This window comes from Chelonoidis abingdonii, chromosome 7 (assembly GCF_003597395.2).
Source record: "Chelonoidis abingdonii isolate Lonesome George chromosome 7, CheloAbing_2.0, whole genome shotgun sequence".
Lineage (NCBI taxonomy): Eukaryota > Metazoa > Chordata > Testudines > Testudinidae > Chelonoidis > Chelonoidis abingdonii.
In genome coordinates this window covers 65,929,141-65,953,123 of record NC_133775.1, presented here as the reverse complement: position 1 = coordinate 65,953,123, position 23,983 = coordinate 65,929,141, and the positions used below count along the sequence as shown (strand labels likewise).

The window sequence follows — 23,983 nt, the reverse complement described above, 5'->3', positions numbered from 1 at the left end:
CATAAGTGCACTAGTGAATTTTTTTTTCATTCCAAAAGTATTGCTAACACAACTCTCTTTCAATTTGAGCGTATCCCATGTCCATCATGAGCAATGCTCTGCTTGCAAATACAACAGATTGTCCTGCATCTCGGATCCTCTGGATTGTAATATTTCAGAATGGGAGCCTTCCCAATCATCTCTTTTACCTTCTGGAAAGCTTGCCTGTGTTTATCCGTCCACTCCCATAAGGAGTCTCAGCTCTCTCAGGATCTTTCAACTCTCAGACATACGTTTGCAAAACTTATCTAAATAATTGACCATTCCCAGGAATTTTTGGACTCCCATCACCCCAATCTTTCCAAACTAGTCAGTTTTTTAAATCTCTACAGAGCCAGAAGCTGCTTCAGGCTTTCTATCATTTTCAATGGTCTGTTCAGGAGCTTTTCTATTACTGCTATATTTTATTTTACATATGGTAACCAAAACTGAATGCAGCTGTCAAAGTGAGGAGACAATGTTAAGTGTATTATTTATTTGGCTTATGCAATCTGGTCAAGCCAAGCTACAGCATTCTTATCACCCACTGAATTATATCATAGTATTATAATAAGTATCATGTTATTCTGCCATTTTGGGGCAGGTGCTCTCATTATCTATTTGTTTGTACAACACATAGCACAATGGACCCATACTTTGGTTGAAGCCTCTAGTCGCTACCACATTATATGGTAATAACAGCAATTTCTCTCAGACATACCACAACTCAGACATTCAACCCATCAAGTCTGGCTTCACTTCAGTTGGCTAAATCTAGTTATTTCTTATTTGTGTTATGGTAGGCCCAAAATGAATTAGCACACACAATGTGCTGGGAGCTGTGGATACATGTGTCAAGAGAAACCCCCTGCGTCTAAGACTTTACAGGCTGAAGGGGAGGTTTTCAGGATGCTTAACAGTAGAAATTTCAAAAGCATCTACGTCCCAATTTCAAAAGTGACTTGTGTATTTAGGACCCTAAAGCTCAATGAAAGTCAATGGGACTGTGACGAAATGCACCCTGTATTCACACCCAACACACTGTTGTAATAATCTTTGTGCAAAATATGCCTTGTGAGGTATCATTTGAAAATGAATAACTGATTGGTAATAATGTCATGGTGAAATGTGTGTAACAATATTGTGTACAAAGTTACGAATAGTAACTGAAATCATGACTGAAATGTATTTACCAGAGAAGTCTGGGGAGGGCATAAACAAGTTCCTCAAAGACAAAGGACAAGCTGACCCTCTAGCTAGGTGTCATCAGAGCTGACTGGCCATCACTGGTCACTTGGCCATTCTTTGGCTGTGAACGGGGCAGGAACAGATCAACCTGTATTTTAGCAGGCAACACCATGGAACCTCTTTCACTCAATGGCTCTTAGTCAGGATGGGCAGGGATGGTGTCCCTAGCCTCTGTTGGCCAGAAGCTGGGAATGGGCGACAGGGGTTGGATCACTTGATTACCTGTTCTGTTCATGCCCTCTGGGGCACTTGGCACTGGCCACTGTCGGAATACAGGATACTGGGCTACATGGACCTTTGGTTTCACCCAATATGGCCGTTCTTATGTAGGAGATGCCATGTCTCCATCCTCACAGGAGGAAGGAACCTTATCTAGAGGTAAACCTCAGGGAAATGCATTTCAAAGAGTGACTCAACTAAAAAGTGAGGGGTGAAACACCCCATATATTTTCTTTCTAGCTCTCGCTATCTCTCTCACTTGCTCTTTCACCTAAGAAGACACAGGAACCAGCCCTTTGGAGTTTGAGGGCAGATCCTGACTTGAGAATTTGGTCAGACCTGTTCCTTGAAACGTGTGGTAAGAATTATACCTGAAACATGTGGTAAGAATTATACCTTGAACTAAGTCTAGTTTGTCAAATTTTATTTACTAGAAAGTGTTCTATCTTTATTTGTCTTGTAACCATTTTTGACTTTAATACCTTATACTGGTACTCAAACTCTCTCTCTTTGTAGTTAAACTTATTTTATTCTTTAATCAAAACTAATCCAGGGTTATGTTTAAACTGAACTGTTTGGTAACTCCAGCTAAAGTAGCAAACTGTTGTATATTGACCCCTTACAGAGGCAACGGATCTCTAATATCCTAGCTGCTCTGCAGAAGGCTGGACAGTGCAGAACACACATTTTGGGGAAGAATTTGGGAGTGCAGAGTGACCCCAACGCAAGTAGTAACCAGAGCTGCTGGAAGCCAGATTGTGACTGGAGTGCTGCTGACTGGCTGCTGGGGTCAGAGCTTCTACCATTCACAGTGAAATGTGCTGCTAACACCAGAACTGTGCCTCCTGCTCTCCATAGAGGAAGGAGATCAGTAGATGGCACACGTTAGAACAGAAGGATCCATTCCCAGAGTGAATCTCACATCTCTCCTTCATGCAAGCACACATACACACGGTTTCATCCAGGAAGCGGGGAAAAACCTTTGTACATTTGATGAGAAATAAGCTGCTGGAGGTTTCTGGATCAATGTATCCCAGACTGGGGTCAATGGTTTCACCATCAGCTATCAAAGAATGTGGTGGCAAAGGCTGCGACAGAAGGTGGGTGGGAGAGTGGATGCATAATACGAAGTATTGGGAGACCAGGCACAGAAGGTCAGGGATGGGAGACTGAAAGAGGGCAGCTTCCATGAAATGACCTGCCAAATTAAAAAGCTGGAGAACCTCTTCTCTAGAGCCTTAGTTACATTTGCCCAGCACCGCTGTCACACCCCAATAGCCCTCTCCCTCAGGGAGTCCCCGGGAAAGGCAGATCAGCATTGTATCTGGCTAACAATGTTGCAAGCATCACAAAGCATTTTGGGGAGTGTCAAAAGAGTATGAGTGGAGAGTGGAAGTTTCCTTTGCAGAGTCTGAGAGGCCGAGGGTGGGGAGAAAGAAGAAGAGCAGAGAAAGGGTTAACTCAACACTGCAGCTAGCAAGCTCAGTCCGAAGATAAGACACTGGCCCCAATCCAAGGTCATGGCACGAGACGAGAAATCTGCAGCTGCGTTTAACTCTCACAGTTTTCAGCTAGCCATGAGAAAAGAAAAAAAATACACCGAGATGCAGAGCTGCAGAGATAGCAGTGAGAACAGTGAGAGCGAATGAGACGGCGACAGCAAAGGCCAACAGAAGAGAAAACAAAGTCTCCGAAGCTGGGATATTTTGGAAAAGTAAGGAAGCCACAGAAGGCTGGTTTGAACTGGTACACAGAGCACCAGGCACAGAGGGCTCTGGACAATGACACCCCCAAAGGAACCCAGGACTTAAAAACCCTCCCAACAGCTGGAGCAATTTGGAGATTACAGTGGATTCCCCGGACGATCCGGGCCCAGGGAAAGAACTCCTGACCGCACCTGCCCCTCTTCTTCTCACGTTACACCCATGTCTGGCCAGTTTTGGATAGTGAATGTGTGAGTATGAAAGTGGGTTAGGGCTTGGGGCTCTAATGCTTTCTTTCTTCCCCTGAGTGACATGGGAGCATTCCCAGCACTCTCTGCTGCATTTTATTATTTTATTAATAAAACTTTAAAATTTAAACTCTTGGTGTGTTACATCATCTCCTCCTCAAACGATCCTGCTGCATCAGCCTGATCACCTAACCCTGCAGGCAGATTGGTAACAAAAATCTGTCACACCACGACATGAAATCAGCACAGTACCGCAGGCCAGCACAAGAGAATCTCAAGAAATTCACTGTGATGAATTAACTGTAGCTGTACAAAACAATTTCCATTATAATCTGACGTTTTCACTCAATCGCATCTTTTTCCTTTGGGAATACAGTTTTCCATGCTTCATTTGTGCTCAAACCTTATAGTTTGTTTGGTTTTTTAAATGTGAGTAAAATATTGTCAGCCATTTATTTAAGTCTAGGAAAATGGGAGGAAATGCATTTTTACCCATTCTGTAGGAAATTCTAGCTACCCTTTTTTGCATTGGTTACAAGAAAAAAAACCTGCTGACGTTTGAAACTTGTGAGGGACATGGTCATCACTGGGGTCATGTGTCATGGCTTCTGCTTCTTTGGGGAAACATTTCTTTTGGATAAAAGTAGTAGGTGATTAAAAAACCTCTTCTGCATATACAGTTTTAACGGATAACAATGCAGGAAGTTGCTAGAGCCTGAACTGTGCTAGAACTGCCTGAGGGCTACCACCGGAGCTATTGGATCTGAGGTGACATCAGTTATTCTGGCAACATTCCCTAAGCGTGTTCTATTGTTTAATAAAGCTGTATTTGGCATTCGCCTTTTGTGTCATTCTTTTCTTCCCTACGAGTTGAGTTGTCAGGAAGGATATGGAGATTGGACAGAGCCAGGAGCTGTCCCAGCCTATGTGCAGCTGAGAAATGAGTGGCTTGAGCCAATATTCAGAACAGGACATGCTGTCTCTGAGGGGTGGGCTGGAGAATTATGGGATTGCACTGGAAGGTCTAATTGTATTTGTGCAGCTGCAGCCCTCCCTCTTCGGTCTTCTCTACACTAGTAAACTGCGTAGCGATAATGTAACAACAGAGGAAGCTGTAGGGTGGATGGGACTTGGGGGCGGGGGTGTTACCATCAGTGGTGCAGAATGACATTGCAGTGGCATTCAGCCTTGTTCATGAGAATCTCAGCTTTCATTTAAAAAAAAAAAAAGAAGTGGGTTTCTAGCCCTCGTGGTTGCGAAGAAAAGCTGGTATACGTGAAGCAGGTGCACCCCTAACAGCCCAGAAGCCACATCAAAAGCACCCAAAATGTATTTTTGTATATCCCATTACTTTCTGGGGCCTGACTCAGATTTCAATGTACTATGAAGCAGAACGAATGGCATAGGGGTTGTCACCTCTGAACTGTGGTGTATTGAGAACGCTGTTGGAATTGTAAACTATCATGTTAAGAGTTTGGGGGGTGGTTCCTGGTCCTGCTTGCAGGCTAGGGAGCACCGTAAGAAAGTGTTCTTAAATCAAGATGGGTTGAGTTGTGCCTTTCAGCCTGTTTTCTCCCTTTGTTTGGGGGGGTCTTATGTGTTATCATACTAAACTCTATGAAATAAAGCTGTGTTACATTGTACCCTTCCTGCAAGAAGATTTGATGGGTTTTTTTAAATCTAACTTCTCTGCTTGTATGCCTTGAAAAACATTAACAAGCCTACACTGGTTGAGGAAGTCCTGAATGACAATCCCAGTTTTGCCACTGTGAGGCTTCATTCATTAATATTTATATTGTGTTTTGAGATCCATGGAGAAAAGGTGCTGTCGACATGTAAGGCATCATTATTATTGTGGAGAGGAACAGGGCAGACATTTCCTATTCTTCAAATATCCTGCATGCTATTGGCAGCAGAGAAAACCTTTCCCCCCATCAGTATTATGAAGTCACAAAGGAATGGTCAGACCAGTCTTGTGACTGACATATTTCTTTCAAATATAGTTCCCTGAGGGAAGTGCCAAAACTGGATTGCTGGAATCAAACCTCCACACCTGTGTTTAGGGGCTTTCAAATTCAGATCCATATCTGATTCCAAAAGTTGTGACACAAGGCTTGTCTAAATGGACAGTTTGTGTGCAGCAAGCTGCAGTGTAAATATAGAGCGCCTAGTGTGGCATGTACAAATTGGGCCCAGCAGACCCTGCCGCCATCCACTAGAAGTTCCATAGTGTGTTTTGACGTACAGCTGTTTCAAACAGGAGTAGGTCAACGCACACTACAAAACTTTTAGTGCATCCCAGCAGGGTCCACAGGGGCAGTTAGTGTGTGGCTAGCTTTATTTTACTTTCTCTAGCAAGATTGCAATGTAGGTCAAATGTTACAATTACTGTATTGCTGATGTTTAATATAAATCCAATCAACTTCTTATGACATCAATAGAAAATTATGTTCATTGTTAAAATTAAATGGAACTTCTTCAAAATACTTGGGAATCATAAACAGGAACATCTACACAAGAGGACCCGGAAGAGACCTATATGTTTAAAAGCATAATTCATAAAACAGTCAATAGAGCCTGCATCTTAATCTGAAGCTTGACTGAAGTCAATGGCAAAGTTGACATTGGTTTCAAATAGCTATTCAGAGGGGTAAATCACTTCATCAACTCTGAGCTCCCACAACCCACCACAGAACCCAGCACCAAGTCCTGCGAAGGACTATCATCAGACTGCACTGTAAAGATAATGTGAAGGCTTAACAAACAACCTGGATTTGTCCCATAGGCACGCATCAACCCACAGCCCACCTGCATTCTCAGAGTGCAGTGCATTCACTCCTCAAGAAGTTCCGGACACTCTAAGAGAGTCTTGACTAAAGATCTGTGAATCTGACTCATGCCCTTCCAGACTTATGAAAGAGTCACAACTCATGAGTTATCTGTGCATGCACACCCCTGCACCTGCTTTCTGTACCACCTGATACACATGCCTTCTGTTTGTACACACCCACACACCCTACCTGCTGTCTGTACACGCCCACCCACCATCTTTGCTGTCCACAGGCATAGACATAAACACATCTGCTGTCTGCACATGCACAGACACACATCTGCTGTCTAGATCCACAGTCACACAACTCCCCTACCCCCAAACCCTTTTGTATCTGCACAGACAAACTCAGACCTGCTATCTGCACACACTCTCCCATACCTGTTTTCTGTGCATACCGACACACCTCCTACCTGCACAGGCATGCCTGCCCATACAAAGTTGCACTCGCATTCAATTACAGAAAACTGCGCACCCCTGCACATTAGCACATCTTTTTTCACACAATCATGCATACTCACTCTCAGATCTCACAAGCTAGCATTTTACTGGAAGACAGGCCCAGGATATTAGAAAGACAGTGGATGAGGTAATATCTTTCATTTCTCACCTTGTCTCTCTTTTACTGGAATAGTTATCGGCACTGGGAACTATATGCCCTTAAGCGACATTATATAAGGGAGTGCTGGCATTAAAAAGATGATTGTTGCCAGTTTCTCGAGACAGGTGAGAGTGCAAGATGTGTGGGAACAGCACTCCCACACTACTAATAAAATGGCCCAGAAAGTGGTCTCTTAATTACAGGAACATACCTATAGTACAAGAGGTGAGATACCAAAGCCGAAGTTATGAAATCTGCCACTTGTATGCACTCTTTCCTCCACCCCCAGGCAGGAATTCCTGCTCCCTGAGTAACTGGACTAGACTCTCCTTTCTTTGTACCATGTGTGAAGGCAAGTGGGGGGCAGGCTTCTAGCTCACAATTTGGATGCCAATTTTCAGGACTGAATCCTGCATTCTTTGTACACCCAAATCTTCCATTGACTTTAGCAGGATTAGAGGGGGCTCGTAGAGTGCAGAATCGGTCCTGTATTTTGTAAACTTTGAACCATAAGATTTCTACCTTCATTTGGCTTCTAGACAAAAATCTAATCTCATAGCCCTAAAATAAAGATTCTCTGCCTACCTTTCTATTTTATATACTCTTTTTGCCATGCAAGTAAATGACAGCCAGGAAGAAAATATTAAAAAATAAATACTGTTAGAGTGATAATAATGTAAAACAAAATACTACAAAAAAAGATCTGTCTAGTCTTGTAAAACTGAAGGGCTGCATACACAACTTTAATGACCACGGCTGCTGCTACTTAGCAGTAATTACAATTTCAAGCATACCAACGGCATTTAGGACTCAGAAAGAAAGGGTTACGAGCCACAAAATAGTTACTCACTCCATAGAAAGTTCCATGTGCTACATTCAGATCTGGTGGAAGGTGGTCAGTCTAGATCTAGCTGCTTATCCCAGCAGCAGGTTGTTTCTATATTCACCATCCTTGTACATATGATAGTTCGACTCATCACTGTTATTGATTCTTTGAATTCCTGTAGCACCTAGGAGCCCTAGTCATGGACCAGTGTCCCATTGTGCTAGGCCCTATATAAACTCAGAACAAAAAGATAGCTTGTATCTCTTTTGGACAGAGACTAAGTAAGGGGGATACCTGACAATGCTGGTTCTATGGCATAAACATTGATCCAGTCCAGTCCATAAGGTCGAGACAGTCTAAGTGAACCAACCTGCATTATATTTGTTATATTGTCCTCATACATATTAATTAAGGAAGCTTAAGTAATTAATTAGTTCAAATTGTCAAGAGTCAAACATGATTTTGTATTCAATAGTCCATCAGTCTCAGATATTTCTGAACCAATCTTTGTTCCAAGCTTAAGGCATAGGATGATATTTTTTCCATTCATAGTATTTCATAGGATAACGGAAAATATGGAAGTAAAATGCTTGGGACTGTCTGTATTAATCTATGGGTGATGACCAGAACGATACAAAGATGTAGTCAAGGGTTGGTTATAACATCTCTTAAGTGTAGTTGCATTGTCTTCTTGCTACAGTTAAGCAAAGGACACAAGAATATTTTCAAAGAAACAGTCATTCTGTGTTTGATCCTTTTATGGACCAAGGTTTTGATTTTTATTTGCAGGCTGAAACTGAGTTGTGTCCCCCCGCCCCCCGCAGGAAAGGTTGAGAACTATTAATTTTTAATGCATCAGCAGTGGCAGTGCCTAGGACCCCATTGTATTAGATCAGAGGTTGGACAACTACAGCCCATGGGCTGGTTCTGGCCTTGAAGCAACAGCATGGCCCCCCTCCAGTTCCTACGCGTAGAGGCATCCAGGGGACTCTGTGCCGCACGTTGCCCCTACCCCAAGCACTGCCCTTGCAGCTCCCATTGGCTGGGAACCGCAGCCAATGGGAGCTGCAGGGGCGGTACCTGCGGACGGGGAATTGTGCAGAGTCACCTGGCTGCGCCTCCAGGAGCTGGAAAAGGGACATGCCACTGCTTCCAGAAGTCACTTAAGGTAAGCGCTGCCCAGAGCCTGCACCCCTGAGCTTCTCCCTGTGCTCTAACCCCCTGTCCCAGCCCTGATCCACCTCCCACCCTCCAAACCCCTCATTCACAGCCTGGAGCACCTTCCTATATCCCAAACTCCTCATCTCCAGCCCCACATCCTCACCCAGAGCCCTCATCCCTGTCCCTGCATGCCCACTTCTCTGCCCCACCCCGGAGCATCCTCCTACACCTTGAACTCCTCATTTCAGGCCCCACCTCAAAGCCCGCACCCCCAACCTGAGCCCTCACCCCCTTCCACACCCCAACACCAATTTTGTGAACATTCATGGCCTGCCATACAATTTCTATTCCCAGATGTGGTCCTCAGGCCAAAAAGTTTGCCCACCCCTGTGCTAGATGCTCTACCTACACAGCCCAAAAGGGCAATCCCATCCCTGCCCCGAAGAGACTGCCACCAATGCTTTTGTCACAAAGAGACAAATGATGGCCCAGCAGAGTTGTGTTCAGCCACTTTTCAACAAACCATCACTTCATATTGACAACCTATCTCATTACCACCCAACCTTGACCTTTCATTTTGGCAGGTAAAAATCACACTGGGACAGTTCTCTTCATTCTCTCTGCTCTTTTTCTGCTCGTGCTGGTGAGTAAATGCTCATTTGCTTTAACAGCTTCCAGTACGCAGTCCTGCTGGAGTCAGTTTGATCCTTGTTTTTATTGTCAGATGTACGTGAGAGATGTAACAGTTGGAGAACTGGTAAGGGCATATGGTCTATTTCACCATTATTATTTATTTGTGATTGCAGTTCCACCTTGAACCCCAACCCACACTGAGTGCCCCATTGCATTAGGGGCTGTACAACCACATAGTGAAACACAGTCCTTGCTGTAAATTGATTATAATCTAATTAGATATGACAAAGGAAGCATTATCCCAATTTGTTGAGAACTGATGCTCAAAGAGATTAAGTGATTTGCCCAAGGTTACACAGGAAGTCTGCAGCACAGCTGGGAATCTAATTTCCTGACACCTAATTCGCTGCCTTAATCTCCCCAGCTCACAAACTCCTCTCACATAGCCTGATGATATACAGATTTAGAGCCTCATCTCATTTCTTCGCTATCCTGTTGCCAAGTTGTGACCACAGCGAGCCATGAATGTGACAAGGAGAGATTCCTCTAATATGTCTTATTTGGGGCTATCCTTGAATACTGCTGTGATGGCAGCTGTCAAAGAATGCAGAAGAACCACTTCCTTTGTGTCAGCAATGCCTGTGTTAGTTATATCATCTTCCTTTCAGAACAGCCCTAAACAATCTGAGCCCAATCCACCAAAGAGGAGCATTTCTTGTGCTGTGTTCCACTGCAGCACTTGAGATTAGCAGGGCTGGAATTTCTGGCTACTTGCGCAATCAAGGCATTCCTGAATGGTTCATGGCTCTCAGATTAATACAGTGGGGACACCCTTTAGAGAAGGGCTCAGGTCTTTTCCTTCTGTTTCCCTTCTGTATTCATGCCATTGGATTGTTGGGGTTTTTTAGCTGATCGGACTGTGGCTGGGGGCGAGGGTAGGAATTTACAGTCTTCTGGGTTTTGCTGCTGCTCAGAGATATATTGAGGCCTGACACGCTAATCATCATATAGTAGCTCTTCTTTGTTTATGTACCTACGAGTCTTCTTGGCACAGGCTCCTAGCACAGTTGTTATATAACCAGGGTACAAGAGGGTGTTTTGTCGTATCTGAACACCCACCTTTCTTCAAACTGCCTGAAACAGCCAGGACCACCAGAAGAAATGCTCAAGGTTCTCAATCAGATCATTAACTGGAGCCACACCTCTGCAGGGGATTTCCTGCTCTCCTCCTGGCTCCATATACAGTTTGATGTTCCCACAGTGAGCAATTCCTTGTTCTTCACTGGGGAGTGGGCATGACAGAGAGCAGCCTTTGGAGTGCAGTTACATCCTCTGTTAGAGTTGCTCCCACTTCCTTTATTTAGAAAACATCTCACACTCTCATACTTTGGGGCAGAGACTGGCCTTTGTGCTTTTTGCTGTCCCCATGAAAATTCACCTAAATGTAGTCAATTTATAAGCCTTTGACAAATCTCAGTCCACGCATGCTCAGTACAGACTTCTCAGATTTTCGCAGCTAATTTCCCCCAAAAGATTTCCTCAACAATGCACCATGCACCTGAGGCTGAGCAGGACTTTCTTTGCAATTGCTGCTTTGGGCTACTCTGTACGGTGCTAGGGTAGGTCCATGCAGCTGAACTGAGAGCAGGGAGCATCTCTCTCCCATGTTCTCATTGACCTTCTGCAGGGCCAATGTAGCTTGAAGGAAGAAGCTGCATGATTTGAATGCAGAGAGGACAAAAGCCAGAACTGCTTAGGGGAAAGAGATTGCAAAAAGGGAGGTGGGTATCACACAGAAATGGGGCCTGGAGGTTGGCTGCAGGGAAGAGGAAAACTGGGGCTGGGAATGGTGGCATGGAGAGATAAACTGAGCAAGAAGAGTGGAGAGAAAGAGCAAGGGGGAGGAGCCTGGCATGGGGAGTCCAGAGTGGTGAGACTGGAACTTGCCGGGAGAGAATAGGACTGGAAGGAGAAGCTAGAGCTAGGGAAAAGCCAGGACTGGGACAGGGACTGTTAGAAGAAGATGGAACAGAAGGGACCAAACTTGGAGGGTATTGGGCAGAAGTGTCCATGCCCAGTAGAACACTTTCCCATCCAGAGCTGGAATGGAACCCAAGACCCAGAGTCTCGTTCTTCCTCTGCTGTCAGCAGATATCTGTGAAACCCACTGGCAGCGTGTCCCATGCCCCTGCAGTGTTGGTCTACATAGTGCGCAACAACCTACTACTGCTATCAATTACTTCTTGATCTGAAGAGGCAGAGATCTGTTGTGGTAGATCTAGAGGTTCCAACACTGCTGTTGACCATTGTGGATGTCAATATGAGGCTCCAGGATAGAATTTCTGGGTTTTTTTCAGTTTACTTTTTTAAACACACACACACACACACACTCTCAAAAGGTAGGAAATTCCAGAATTAAGATTGCCTGTGCAATTTTCTTTCAGCCCCGTGTGTGTATGTCTTATGATACAGCTTTTAACTACATGATCAAACTCTACCTTTTCCACAGGAACCCTGCCTCATTCATTGCACAGGATGGACCTACTCTGGAGATGAATCAGGGTTGTGCAGTAAAGTAGACTGTTCTTTAATTTGTTGCAGAATTTGGAAGGTGTGTAGTGAAGGACACGAGCACTGCAAGAAGAGAAAGGATGGTCTCTTGGTTAAGGCAATTGAATGTTGCCCTAGAGAATTCAATTCTATCCCTGTCTCTGCCACAGAGTTCCTGTGTGTAGCTTGGCAAGTCACTTAAACTGGACTTTTCATAGATGGTCACTGTGGGTATGTCTACATTATGAAATTAGGTCGATTTAATGGAAGTCGATTTTTTAGAAATTGATTTGATACAGTCAATTGTGTGTGTCCCCTCTAAGCGCATTAAGTCAGTGGTGTGCAACCACAGTACCAAGGCTAGCAGTGACTTTGGGAGCGTTGCACCGTGGTATCTAACCCACAGTTCCTGCAGTCTCCATCACCCATGGGAATTCTGGGTTGAGCTCCTAATGCATGATGGGGCAAAAACATTGTCGAGGGTGGTTCTGGTACATGTCGTCAGGCCTCCCTGCCTCCGTGAAAGCAATAGCAAAAAATCATTTCTCGCCTTTTTTCCAGTGTTACCCATGCAGACGACATACCACGGCAAGCATGGAGCCCGCTCAGCTCAATGTCACTGTATGGCTCCTGGGTACTGCTGGCAGACACAGTACTGCAGGGCTACACAGCAGCATCCCCTTGCCTTGCCGACGGTGCAATATGACTGCTAGCCATCGTTGTTGTCCCCTGGGTGCTCCTGGCCGACCTCGGTTAGGTTGATCGGGGACGCCTGGGCAGATTTGGGTGCTCCTGGCCGGCGGTGGTGAGGTCGGTCGGGGGCACCTGGACAAAAATGAGAATGACTCCAGGTCATTCTCTTCTTTAAGTTTCATCTCATGGAGATTCAGTCCTGCCTGGAATATCATGCCAGCTGGAGGCTTCTGCCTCAGGCTGCTCTCCTAGTCGGCAGCACAATGCGGTCGCACCCACCCCAGCCTACCCTTCGCTCCCCTGGCTCATGAAGCCTGGACAATACTAAGGAGCAGTTCAACTATAGGTTGAACAAGTGTGTCAAAGTTAGAATCAGGACTCACAATTTGTTAGATCTCTCTGTTTTATTAGCGCAGCGGTCCGCCAATAACACCCAGATAATGTGAGTGGCCATGCAAGACCCAAACAGTTTTATTTATACAAATAAAAAAGTGGGAATTAAACAAAGGGACAAAGAAAGCAAAACAGTAAAATTCACCTGGGGCACTGCATGCATATCCTACTTTCTTACTAACTCTTATCGATCTAAGGCTAATACTTCACCAATTGCCCTTAAACGGTGCAATTGTTCTGTGTTAATGTCTGTATTTCTAACACCTGGATTGCAGCATTTTAACAATTTTGCTTAAAGGTACAGACAGCATTTTTTTAATCCTTTTTATTTTTACAATATAATTCATTCTACTTTCACAATAGTGCATAATGGTGGCAGAATGTGCCTTTGGACGTTTAATAAGCTCACTGGTGCAGTTTACTGAATTGGTTAGGACCTCAGCAAATGAATATTCCCATCATTATTACTGCTTTTGCTGTGTACTCACAATATCTGCGAGAATAAGGGGAGATGTTTGTGGTTGGGGTGGGAGGTTGAGGGCAAATCACCTGGCGATACACTGATTAACACACAGCCAGACACAAGCCAGGGTGGTTAGAAGAGCACAGCAGGTGCGTGCTGGTCATCCAGAGAAGCTTGAAAACCAGCTTCATGACTGGCAGGCTAAGTGTGAAAGTTCTGTTTGTTTCTCCTTGATGAAAACCCATTCGCTTGGTTCCCTCTACTTCCTTGTAAGCCAACTGCCCTCGCCTCCCACCTTTGATCTCTGCTTGCAAAGGCAATAAAGTCATTGTTGTTTCAAATTCATCGCATTCTTTATTAATTCGTCACACGCAACAATTGGGGGGATAACTGCAACCCCGTAAACCGGGAGGGGGTGTGGAAGAAGGGAAGCACAGGGTGAGTAGTTGTAGGGACATCCCCTAAAATGGCATGCACCTCATCATAAGAGTGGCAGTGTCTTGGGGCTCTGACCCGGAGCAGCCGTTTGCCTCTCTGATTCTTTATAGGCTTCACGCAGCACTGCTGCGGGTCCCTGTTATAACCTCTGTCCTTCATGCCCTTGGAGATTTTTTTCAAATATTCTGGCATTTCATCTTTTGGAATGGAGTTCGGATAGCACGAATTCGTCTCTCTATATAGCGATCAGATCCAGTACCTCCCATCTGGTCCATGCTGGAGCTCTTTTGCGATTCTGGGGCTCCATGGTCACCTGTGCTGATCAGTTCGCCACAGTAGCCAAACAGGAAATGAAATTCAAAAGTTCGTGAGGCTTTTCCTGTCTACCTGGCCAGTGCATCTGAGTTGAGAGTGCTGTCCAGAGCGGTCACAATGGAGCACTCTGGGATAGCTCCTGGAGGCCAATAGCGTCGAATTGCGTCCACACTACCCCAAATTTGACCCAGCAGGTTCAATTTCAGCGCTAATCCCCTTGTCGGGGAGGAGTACAGAAATCGATTTTAAGAGCCCTTTAAGGTGACAAAAATGGCTTCATCATGTGGACGGGTGCAGAGTTAAATTGATCTAACGCTGCTAAATTCGACCTAAACTCGTAGTGTAGACCAGGGCTGTGTGCTTCATTTTCTGGGTCCCTGACATGAGACCCTGGGGCTTGATTTGCAGGAGTGCTGAACACTCACAGCTGCTACTACAGTCAATGGGAGCTGTGCTTTGGACATAAAAAAGATGCTATCTAAGAGTAAATACTCTGAAAAGTCAGGCCTTAGGCCTCTCAAATTGGGCACCCAAAATTACCAAATACTTTTGACCTTCACCTCCATGTCTCACTTTCCCATTTGTAAAATGGAGATACCACCCCCTTACTTCACAGAACTGTTTGAAAATACATTCATTAATGTTTGTGAAGCACACATACACTATAGTGAAAAAAAGCCGATGAGGAAATTAATAATTCTGTGATCAAATTAATATTTTAATCGTGTTGTAAATAGGCATGGGGCCAGACGCTGGTTTAGGTGTAAACAAAATACTTAACAGATGCTCATGAAGTGGGCACTATCCATTCTGTGCACTGAATGAGGCAGGGGGCTGTGGAAAAAAAATAGAGTGAGATCAAGCAATTAAAGACTAGCATAATGCAAATGCATACGGGGGTCAAATTACTAACTTTGTGTGCTTGCATTTGCCACCTGAATAATGTTCTTTTAACAATATTGTGTGTCACTGTATAAACATTTAACAAAGATTTTTTAGACAGAATCCAATGCTAACCTAGTGCTGCCGATCACTCTTATTTCTCATTTATTTTGCAACATAGAATAACAATATTAAATACGCTTATGATCCTTTGAAAGACACCTTCTGGTATATGTGTGATTTAACTAAGTCCTGGACACTATTCAGCAAAGAGGCAGTGTCTGTGTAAAAGATACAGGGTCAATATTGGATTCAGTTCTCAAACGGAGCAGGAAGGGTTCTTTGAGTTCCTCAGGGTGTGAATGCAGCATCTACTTTGTCTATCAGCTTTTCTCCATAGGTATTTCTCCCTGCACCTCATATCAGTTACCTGTTAGTAGTTGTAAATTCTTCTCAATTCAGGGCCTACCTGTAATCTCTAAAGGAATACTGCACTTGCATATGGACTCCTAGGCTTCGTGATGGTGTCATTTTCAGATCTGACTGTAGGCTCCAATCCCACATGGTGCCTAGGGCCTCCATGAGTGGTACTGGAATAACACATACGTTTAAGCTGTAAAATATGAGCGATTCTCTTGTCTTTCTAAAACATTTTTTGTTCTATAGGGATATTGACCTGTGCACTTACTTGTAAATGCACAAGTGAAATACATCAGTGTACATGTTTGAGGTAAGATACTGATATACAAAGGAAGGATAAAGGCCAATGTTTTCAAAAGGGGGCAGTGAATTTTGGTATCTCAGTCTCTAGGTGTCTAGCTTGAAACACCTTGTGCCAGATTTTAAAAAATGAGCTCAGCACTCAATGTGCACCCAATATGCTGAGCACTTTTGAAATCTGGCCCTTCCTGCACTGACTGTATATGTAGCTGGATACCGAGGAAGGGATTACAGTCTGTGCCTGCTGAACCTGCTGCTGTTTACAATTCAGGCGCTATGCCTCAAGATCCATACAGCAATTAATCTTGAACGGAATTAATAATCACCAGCATGATTAATCTGTGGCTGATGATTCTCAGCTGTTGACGTCAATGCTGCACTACCTCAACTTATGCTTCAGTGTGCCCCTGAAGCCTTTCTTGTGCCTGCTGCACATGCAGTGAGAGGCGATGCATGGACGGGGCACGGGGTCATGTGGGGTCAGGCCTCCTCCCCTGATTTGCTTCACACAGACTGAGCATGCTCAGTAACACTGCTGAAGCTGACTGTCCTCACTCTGTCTCTCTCCCCCACTACCACCACCTCACACTGTCAGCAGACACAGGTCATCTCTGCATGTGGTTACTCACATTCAGTTAGACTAGTGGTCCCCAAACTAACAACCTGTGAACCCCTTTCACTAAAATGTCAAGTCTTGCGAACCTCCTCCTAAAAATGAATATCTCCAGGGATTTTCTCCTTTACCTGAGTATAAATTATAAAAGCAGTGATCTTGGAAATATAAAATTTGATTTTATGACATGCTTATTACACACTGTATTATTAATTATTTATCATTACACTATTTTTATTAGAATCAAACAAAACGCAGAGACAAAATTTCTCGATACTTTAAATGACTGCTTATTGGAGCAGTTGGCATGGGAATCCACAAAGGGAGAGGCAACTCTCGATTTAGTCCTGAGTGGAGCGCAGGATCTGGTCCAAGAGGTAACTATAACAGGACCGCTTGGAAATTGTGACCATAATATAATAATATTTAACATTCCTGTGGTGGGAAGAACACGTCACAGCCCAACACTGTGGCATTTAATTTCAGAAAGGGAAACAAGCAAAAATGAGGGGGTTAGTTAAACAGAAATTAAAAGGTACAGTGATTAGAGTGAAATCTTTGCAAGCTGAATGGACACTTGTCAAAGACACCATAATAGAGGCTCAACTTAAATGCATATCTCAAATTAAAAAACACAGTAAAAGAACTAAGAAAGAGCCACTGTGGCTTAACAACCATGTAAAAGAAGCAGTGAGAGATAAAAAGGCATCTTTTAAAAAGTGGAAGTCAAATCCTAGTGAGGTAAATAGAAAGAAGCATAAACACTGCCAAATTAAGTGTAAAAATGCAATAAGCAAAACGCAAAAAGGAGTTTGAAGAACAGCTAGCAAAAACTCAAAAGGTAATAACAAAATGTTTTTAAGTACATACGAGCAGAAAAGCCTGCTGTTACGTGCCTAAGTGCTCTGCAGGGACGAGACACACACACACACACAGTGAGTGATATGTCTTTAATGAAGGTAAAGAAACACACACCGCAACTGGACTCTGACTTTGCTAATTCAAGCAGGAACGAGTCCAAGCAGCAAAACAAATCCTACTAAATATAATTTATGCTAATAGCATGTAAAACAATCATACATAGGCATGGGAGCTTTCCACAACTGACTATCTCTGTGGCAAAGGCCAGGCTTTTCTAAACAGCCGGCTTCCCAGGCTAAGCGGTTCTCAACCGGCTACAAACAGCATTTGCTAACACACAGCACCCTTTAGTAACCTGTCCTTGAGAAGGCGAACAGCCTTAGCTAAACCACCGTGACAAAATCTTCCGCAGTCCCTACACCTGCTAAACCACCAGTGGGCCCTCTTGCTGATCGAATACAAAAGGAGCGTCTTAAGACGATAAAGTCATTGCGGAGAAACTAAATGGGTTCTTTCTCTTTGGTCTTCACGGCTAAGGATGTTTGGAGATTCCCAAACCTGAGCCAGCTTTTGTAGGTGACAAATCTGGAACTGTACAGATTGAAGTGTCACTAGAAGAGGTTTTGGAATTGACTAAACTTAACAGTAACAAGTCACTGGGACCAAAAGGCATTCCCACAAGGTCTGAAAGAATTCAATGTGAAGTTGCAGAACTATTAACTTATGGTTTGTAACCTGTACTTTAAATCGGCTTCTGTACCAATGACTGGAAGATGCGAATGTATGCCAATTTTAAAAAGGGCTCCAAGAGTGATGCGGCAATTACAGACAGTAAGTCTAACATCAGTACCGGCAAATTAGTTAAAACAACAGTAAAGATAAAATTGTCAGACACATAGAAGAACAAAATTGTTGGGCAAACGTCACATGGTTTCTGTAAAGGAATTCATTCTACTAATCTTTTTAGAGTTCTTGAATGGGTCACAAACGTGTCTGTACTGTGTACAGATGTGGTCCTCTCATCTCAAAAAGACTATATGGCATTAGAAAAGTTCAGAAAAGGACAACTAAATGATTAGGAGTTTGGAACAAGTCCATATGAGGAGAGATTAAAGAGGCTAGGACTTTTCAGCTTGGAAAAGAGGAGACTGAGGGGGATACAATTGTGTATAAAATCTATGAGTGGTGTGGTGAAGTGAATAAGGAAAAGTAATTTACTTGTTCCATAATATCAGAACTAGGGCCACCATGAAATTATGGCAGCAGGTTTAAACAAATAAAAGGAAGTTCTTCTTCACACAGCACACAGTCAACCTGTGGAACTCCTTCCTAAGGAAGTTTGGTGAAGGCTAGACTTAACAGGATTAAAAAGAGAACTGGATAAATTCATGGAGGCTAAGTACATAATGCCTATTACCCAGGAGGGTAGGAATGGTGTCCTAGCCTCGTTTTGTCAGAGGGTGGAGATAGATGGCAAGAGAGAGATCACATGATCATTACCTGTTAGGTTCATCCTCTGGGGCACCTGCCATGACTACTGTCGGTAGACAGGAACTGGGCTGCGATGGACCTTTGGTCTAACCCAGTATGGCCATTCTTATGTTCTTATGTATTACTTCATGAAAACGGCAACACTCTTCCACAATCTCACTTTTGTAGCTTGTATCACTTTGAATAAGCCTTTATAAGACAAGGCTCCTATGTTCATCAAGGAGTATCAGATGTGAAACAGCATGAAGGTATTAAGAAGCCAATCCAAAGAGTTCCTCCTACACAATTGGGCTTGAGCATCCAGACAAACAACACACGTTACAACAAAGTAAACTTGTTTTCATAGATAATTTTAAAAACAATACTAACTGCCTATTTAATTTTAAGAACAGCAAAAAATATCCACCTCCCTTTCCATTTCTTATAAGGAGTCTTGAAGTTTAAATCTCAGTGAGATAGATATGCTTGCTTTGATCTGCTTAGCTCTTGGAAGTCCAGGGGCTCCAGGCTGCTGGTCCCATGCTGCCTAGGATCTCTGTCCACCATTAGGGATTTTTTTCCTGGGAACCCCCTGTAACATTTCATGAACCCCCAGGGGTTCACAAACCCCAGTTTGGGAACCACTGAGTTAGATATATAGTGTCTGCCATTCCTTGTGTTCACCTGAAACCATATTGTGCCTCTGATAGCATGAGATTGGCAATGTTGCACATCAAACAAAGACTACTTTGGCCAGAACCTTTCCAGCCATGGAGAGTAATGAGATACTGCAACAGTTGCCACAGTCAGACATACCACGATTGTCACCATATGAAAAAAGAAAGGGCAAATCTTTGAAGGCTTGCAGTGCATTTTCAGTACTTCATACATTGAGAAAGAGTCCATGCAGTTGCCTCAGCAAAGTCTCAACTCCTTTCTTGAATATGTCTGTGGGAATGCCGTCTGATCTTGGGGCCCTGCCATTCTGCATCTCACTGATTGCGGTGTTGACTTTGTCAAGGGACGAGGGTATGTCCATGTTGTCATTACATGTTGGATGACCCACTACTCTTATTTGTGACTCATCTGAAATGTTGAACAGTGTGTTCCAAAGGTCTCTGAAATGATCCCCACCTCTGAAGGGTTTCTCCTTTATCAGTAATCAGTGTTATGCCAGCCGCATTTTCAAAAGGCATTGTATGTGTGTATGTAGGACTATACACATCTTTCACAGCAGCATACACATTTTTGGTCTCATGACAGTTGGCACAGCCCTGGATTTCATTTGCCTTGGCATTCCACCATTGATCCTGCATGTTTCTTAGCTTAGGTTGGATGTCATGACACAGATTCCTGCACATTGTTACTGTGCCTACAGGGATATTGGTAGCAAGAATTTGATGGTGCCTTTCATGGTTTTTGGCGAGCAGCTGTTGGATTTCAGGGTCATTCTAATCAAACCAATCTTAGTGTTGTCATTTTACTGTATCAAGGTGGCAAGAGCATCTTCAGATACAGTATCACAAAAAGTCACCCACTCACTATTTACATGGCACTAGGCGGCTCAGAAAAAGCTACTGTGATGTTGTAGAGAGGCGCCCACATAGCTTCATCTTCTAATCACATTATGGTGAGCCATCTGATGGGTTTAGATCATGATTTGCAATGGTCTGGTCATCTTACCAATAAGTGTGGAGTGGATCATGCAACGGTCTGTCCAGCAGTCTGCCCCATGCATCGCTGCAGTGATTTATATAGTCTGTAGATCTTGCTGCTGGATGATGAGGTGATCAATAAGATGTCTTGTTTCAGGGCTTACATGGGGGAATTCATGACATTTTATTTTTGTCTGGTAAGTGGAAAAAGGTATTCATGATCACCAGTTGCCACCTGATACATTGAGTAGCAGAGCTCCATTGCGATTCTCTTTCCCAGTCCCATGCTGTCCAAGGGTGTGCCACCAGGTTGCCACATTACTTCAAATCCATGTACTGAATTTCTCCATAGCGATAAGTTTATGCAGCTGCAGTGAGTGTGTCTAAGTGTGTCTAACTTTTCTTTCTCATCATCGACATTTGTCATGGTAGAAACGTAAGCGCTGATAATGACAATGCACTGCTTTTGTTTCAGCAACAACTAGACTTTTGAGCTTGGCAGCAATGAAGTTGCTAATGGCAAAGCCAACACCCAACTGTCAGGGCTCTGTGGTTTGGCAACTGCGCCAGAAGAACCTGTACCCTGAACCAGTCTCTGTGAGTTATTCTTCATCAGCAAGGCTGGTCTCACTCACTGTGGCAATGTTGACCCTATACCCAGCCAGTTCTCTTGCAACAAGTGCTGTGCCTCTCAGGTTGGCTGGTGGTAGGGTCAGAATCCTAACATTCCACAAAGTAGTTGTGGGTTTGTTCGTTATCCAATGCTATAGGTGAATGACCTTCCAGATACCGTGGTCTGGTGAGGTTCTATGGAAGCAGACAATTTTTAGGGCACCTTTTCTAGTCCCTTCCCCATATGGGATGAGCAGTATAATCCTGTATAGGGCTGCTCAGACACCCAAGATATTGCTGAATGGTGCTGCTACTTCCAGGTACAATACCAAGTGATCCATTTCATGGTTTGTGACGACGAACACCAGCATCACCACACTATCGCTTTGACACTCGCCCATCACTGCAGGACATTCCTCTGTCATGAGATCACACTTGGGAGTTTGTTTTTAGTGGTGACTCTTTGCATTTCACCGTCCACCCTCTCTCACCCATTCTCCTGAACCCCAGAGGTATGTATTTGCAAGACAACTGGCAGAGGTTAGGGTGTAGTTTATGGTCATCAATATGGAACCATTCCATGCAACCTCTCCTGTGCCTGCATCGGCTGGCTATGCTAGTACAGCGTGTAGTATTCTTATCTGCCATAGAAACAATTAAGGTCTTCGCTACCAATCTCGTTGCTGGGGTCATGGGTTAGTGAATGTCAAGTCATATTCCACATCCCATGGACCTGTGCATTACACCTCTCAGGGCCCCATGCTGCTTTGAGATGTCTTGTAGAATTAGCCTGAACATGTAAGGGCCCAGCTACTGGTTGGCACCGCTCAGAGGTACTGCAAGGGTATTGCCAGTAGAGAGGCTATATACCCGCAGGGAGGACTTCTACACTCAGCCTCCTTTTCATCTAAACGAGACCAGCTGGCAGCCAGCAATGATTGTTAAGAATCACTATATTGATCATGGGCCCTAGATGTTTCACCAGGCCTGTCTCATGGAACTAACCAACAGAATTGCTGCATACTGATAAATCCTTGAGTAGTTGGTGTAAGTATATCAGTACATGGTGCAGAATTAAACTTCGGTAACTAAGATCATCTCTTTAATGTACTTATATAGCCCTCACCACTAGAGTATCTCTCATTATGCACTACCTAGAGAATACTGCTAGCCCCATTTTACAGATAAGAACCAAGACAAACAGAAACTTAGTAGTGATTTGCCCAAGGTGACGCAGGATGCGTGCATGGCAAAGCAAGAACTGAATGCAGGTCTCCAGGATCCCAATCCTCAACTTTAGCCATAAGGCCATCTTCCTCCTGTACTCTTGGGTCTTACAATCATAGAGTGGGACCAAACAGAACATAAAACAAAGCCTCTGCATAGAAATTCCAAAGATATGAAGGGAAATATTCCACAAACATTCCTGTCGTTGAGTGTGTAGTAAGGAAGGAGAGGATTCAACTAACTATGAAGAAACTGCTTCTGTCTGCTGCAGAGACTCATGGAGCTGCTCCTGAAATAGCAGGTGGCTCTTTTAGCTTAAAAGCTGAGGCAAACACACTCATTTGGAGATCTAGGGAAGAGCTGCATATGCCTGCAGAGAGATGGTATGCAGTGTAGTTGGAGGTGTTGATCCCTGGATATTAGAGAGACAAGGTGGGGGAGCGAATATCTTTTACAGGACCAACTTCTGTTGGTGAGAGGGACAGAGCTCTGGGTGTTTCAAAATCTTGTCTCTCTCTTTACCAACAGAAGTTGGTCCATTAAAAGATATTCCCTCACCCCCCTTGCCTCTGCACAGAGATGGATCATTCCTGTTGGAAGGCTCAGGGTGAAGGAAGTACCTCTTGCTGGAAGGGCCACCCATAGGATTCAGGGGGTCTGGGGTCCTAAGCGGTGGGGGGCCCCCGCTTCGGCAGTATTTTGGTGGTGGGGGGTCCTTCCACTCCAGGACCTGCCACCGAAGTGCCCTGAAGATGCGTGGCGGTGGGCCCCCGCCGCCGAATTACTGCCAAAACCCAGATCTTCGGTGGTGGGTCTTGGGGCGGAAGGACCCCCCGCCATGGGTCTTTGGGGCACTTCGGCAGTAGGTCCCGGAGTAAGAACCCCCCGCCGCCAAATTACAGCCAAAGACCCAGAGCGGAAGAAGTTCCGGGGGCCTGGGCCCTGCAAGAGTTTTCTGGGGCCCCCGGAGTGAGTGAAGGACCCCGCTCCAGGGGCCCCTAAAAACTCTCATAGGGGTCTGGGGCAAATTGCCCCACTTGGCCCCCCCCTCCGGGCAGTCTTACTTGTTGGCTTTTCCAGACCAGCATTTCTTTGTCTGTATATTGTTCATGAAAAAGGTCTGCCTTTATCACATTGTTCTGGTTTTCTCTTGTACACGCTAAAAGCAGTCTTACTGCAGTAACAAAACAGCAAATTAGCAACCTCAGCAAGACGCCCTCCTTGATCTCATTTCGGAGCCTGTCAAGAAAGGGTTTGCCCCGTTCCTCCTCTCACTACCATGTGGCTTCTCTGAAACTTGCATTTGGGAAGCAGTGGCCACTATAGACCCATAAGCGGTCAACCTCTTCGGGTTGTGGAAGTCTGTGACTGAAACTGAGACAACGGGATCAAAACCGAGAGGGAGAGGTCAAGATTAAAATATAGGCACATACTGCATCTTAGTCAAAATGAAAGAAGTTTCTTTATGTGCAATGCCAATATCTTAACTTTATTCAGTGTTATGTATGGAAAGTGCCCCAAATATTTAAATACCATGCAATGTAATGGAGTGTAGGATAATCTCCAAAGATCACAGAAAGAAGAAATGAAAAATTAGATTAAAA

General features: G+C 44.3%; 1 protein-coding gene across 1 annotated transcript in view; it reads left to right on the top strand.

Moving 5' to 3' along the window:
- Window positions 1-23,983, top strand: part of TADA1 (transcriptional adaptor 1) — a 379,727-nt gene that overhangs the window by 250,272 nt on the left and 105,472 nt on the right. The window lies entirely within an intron of this gene.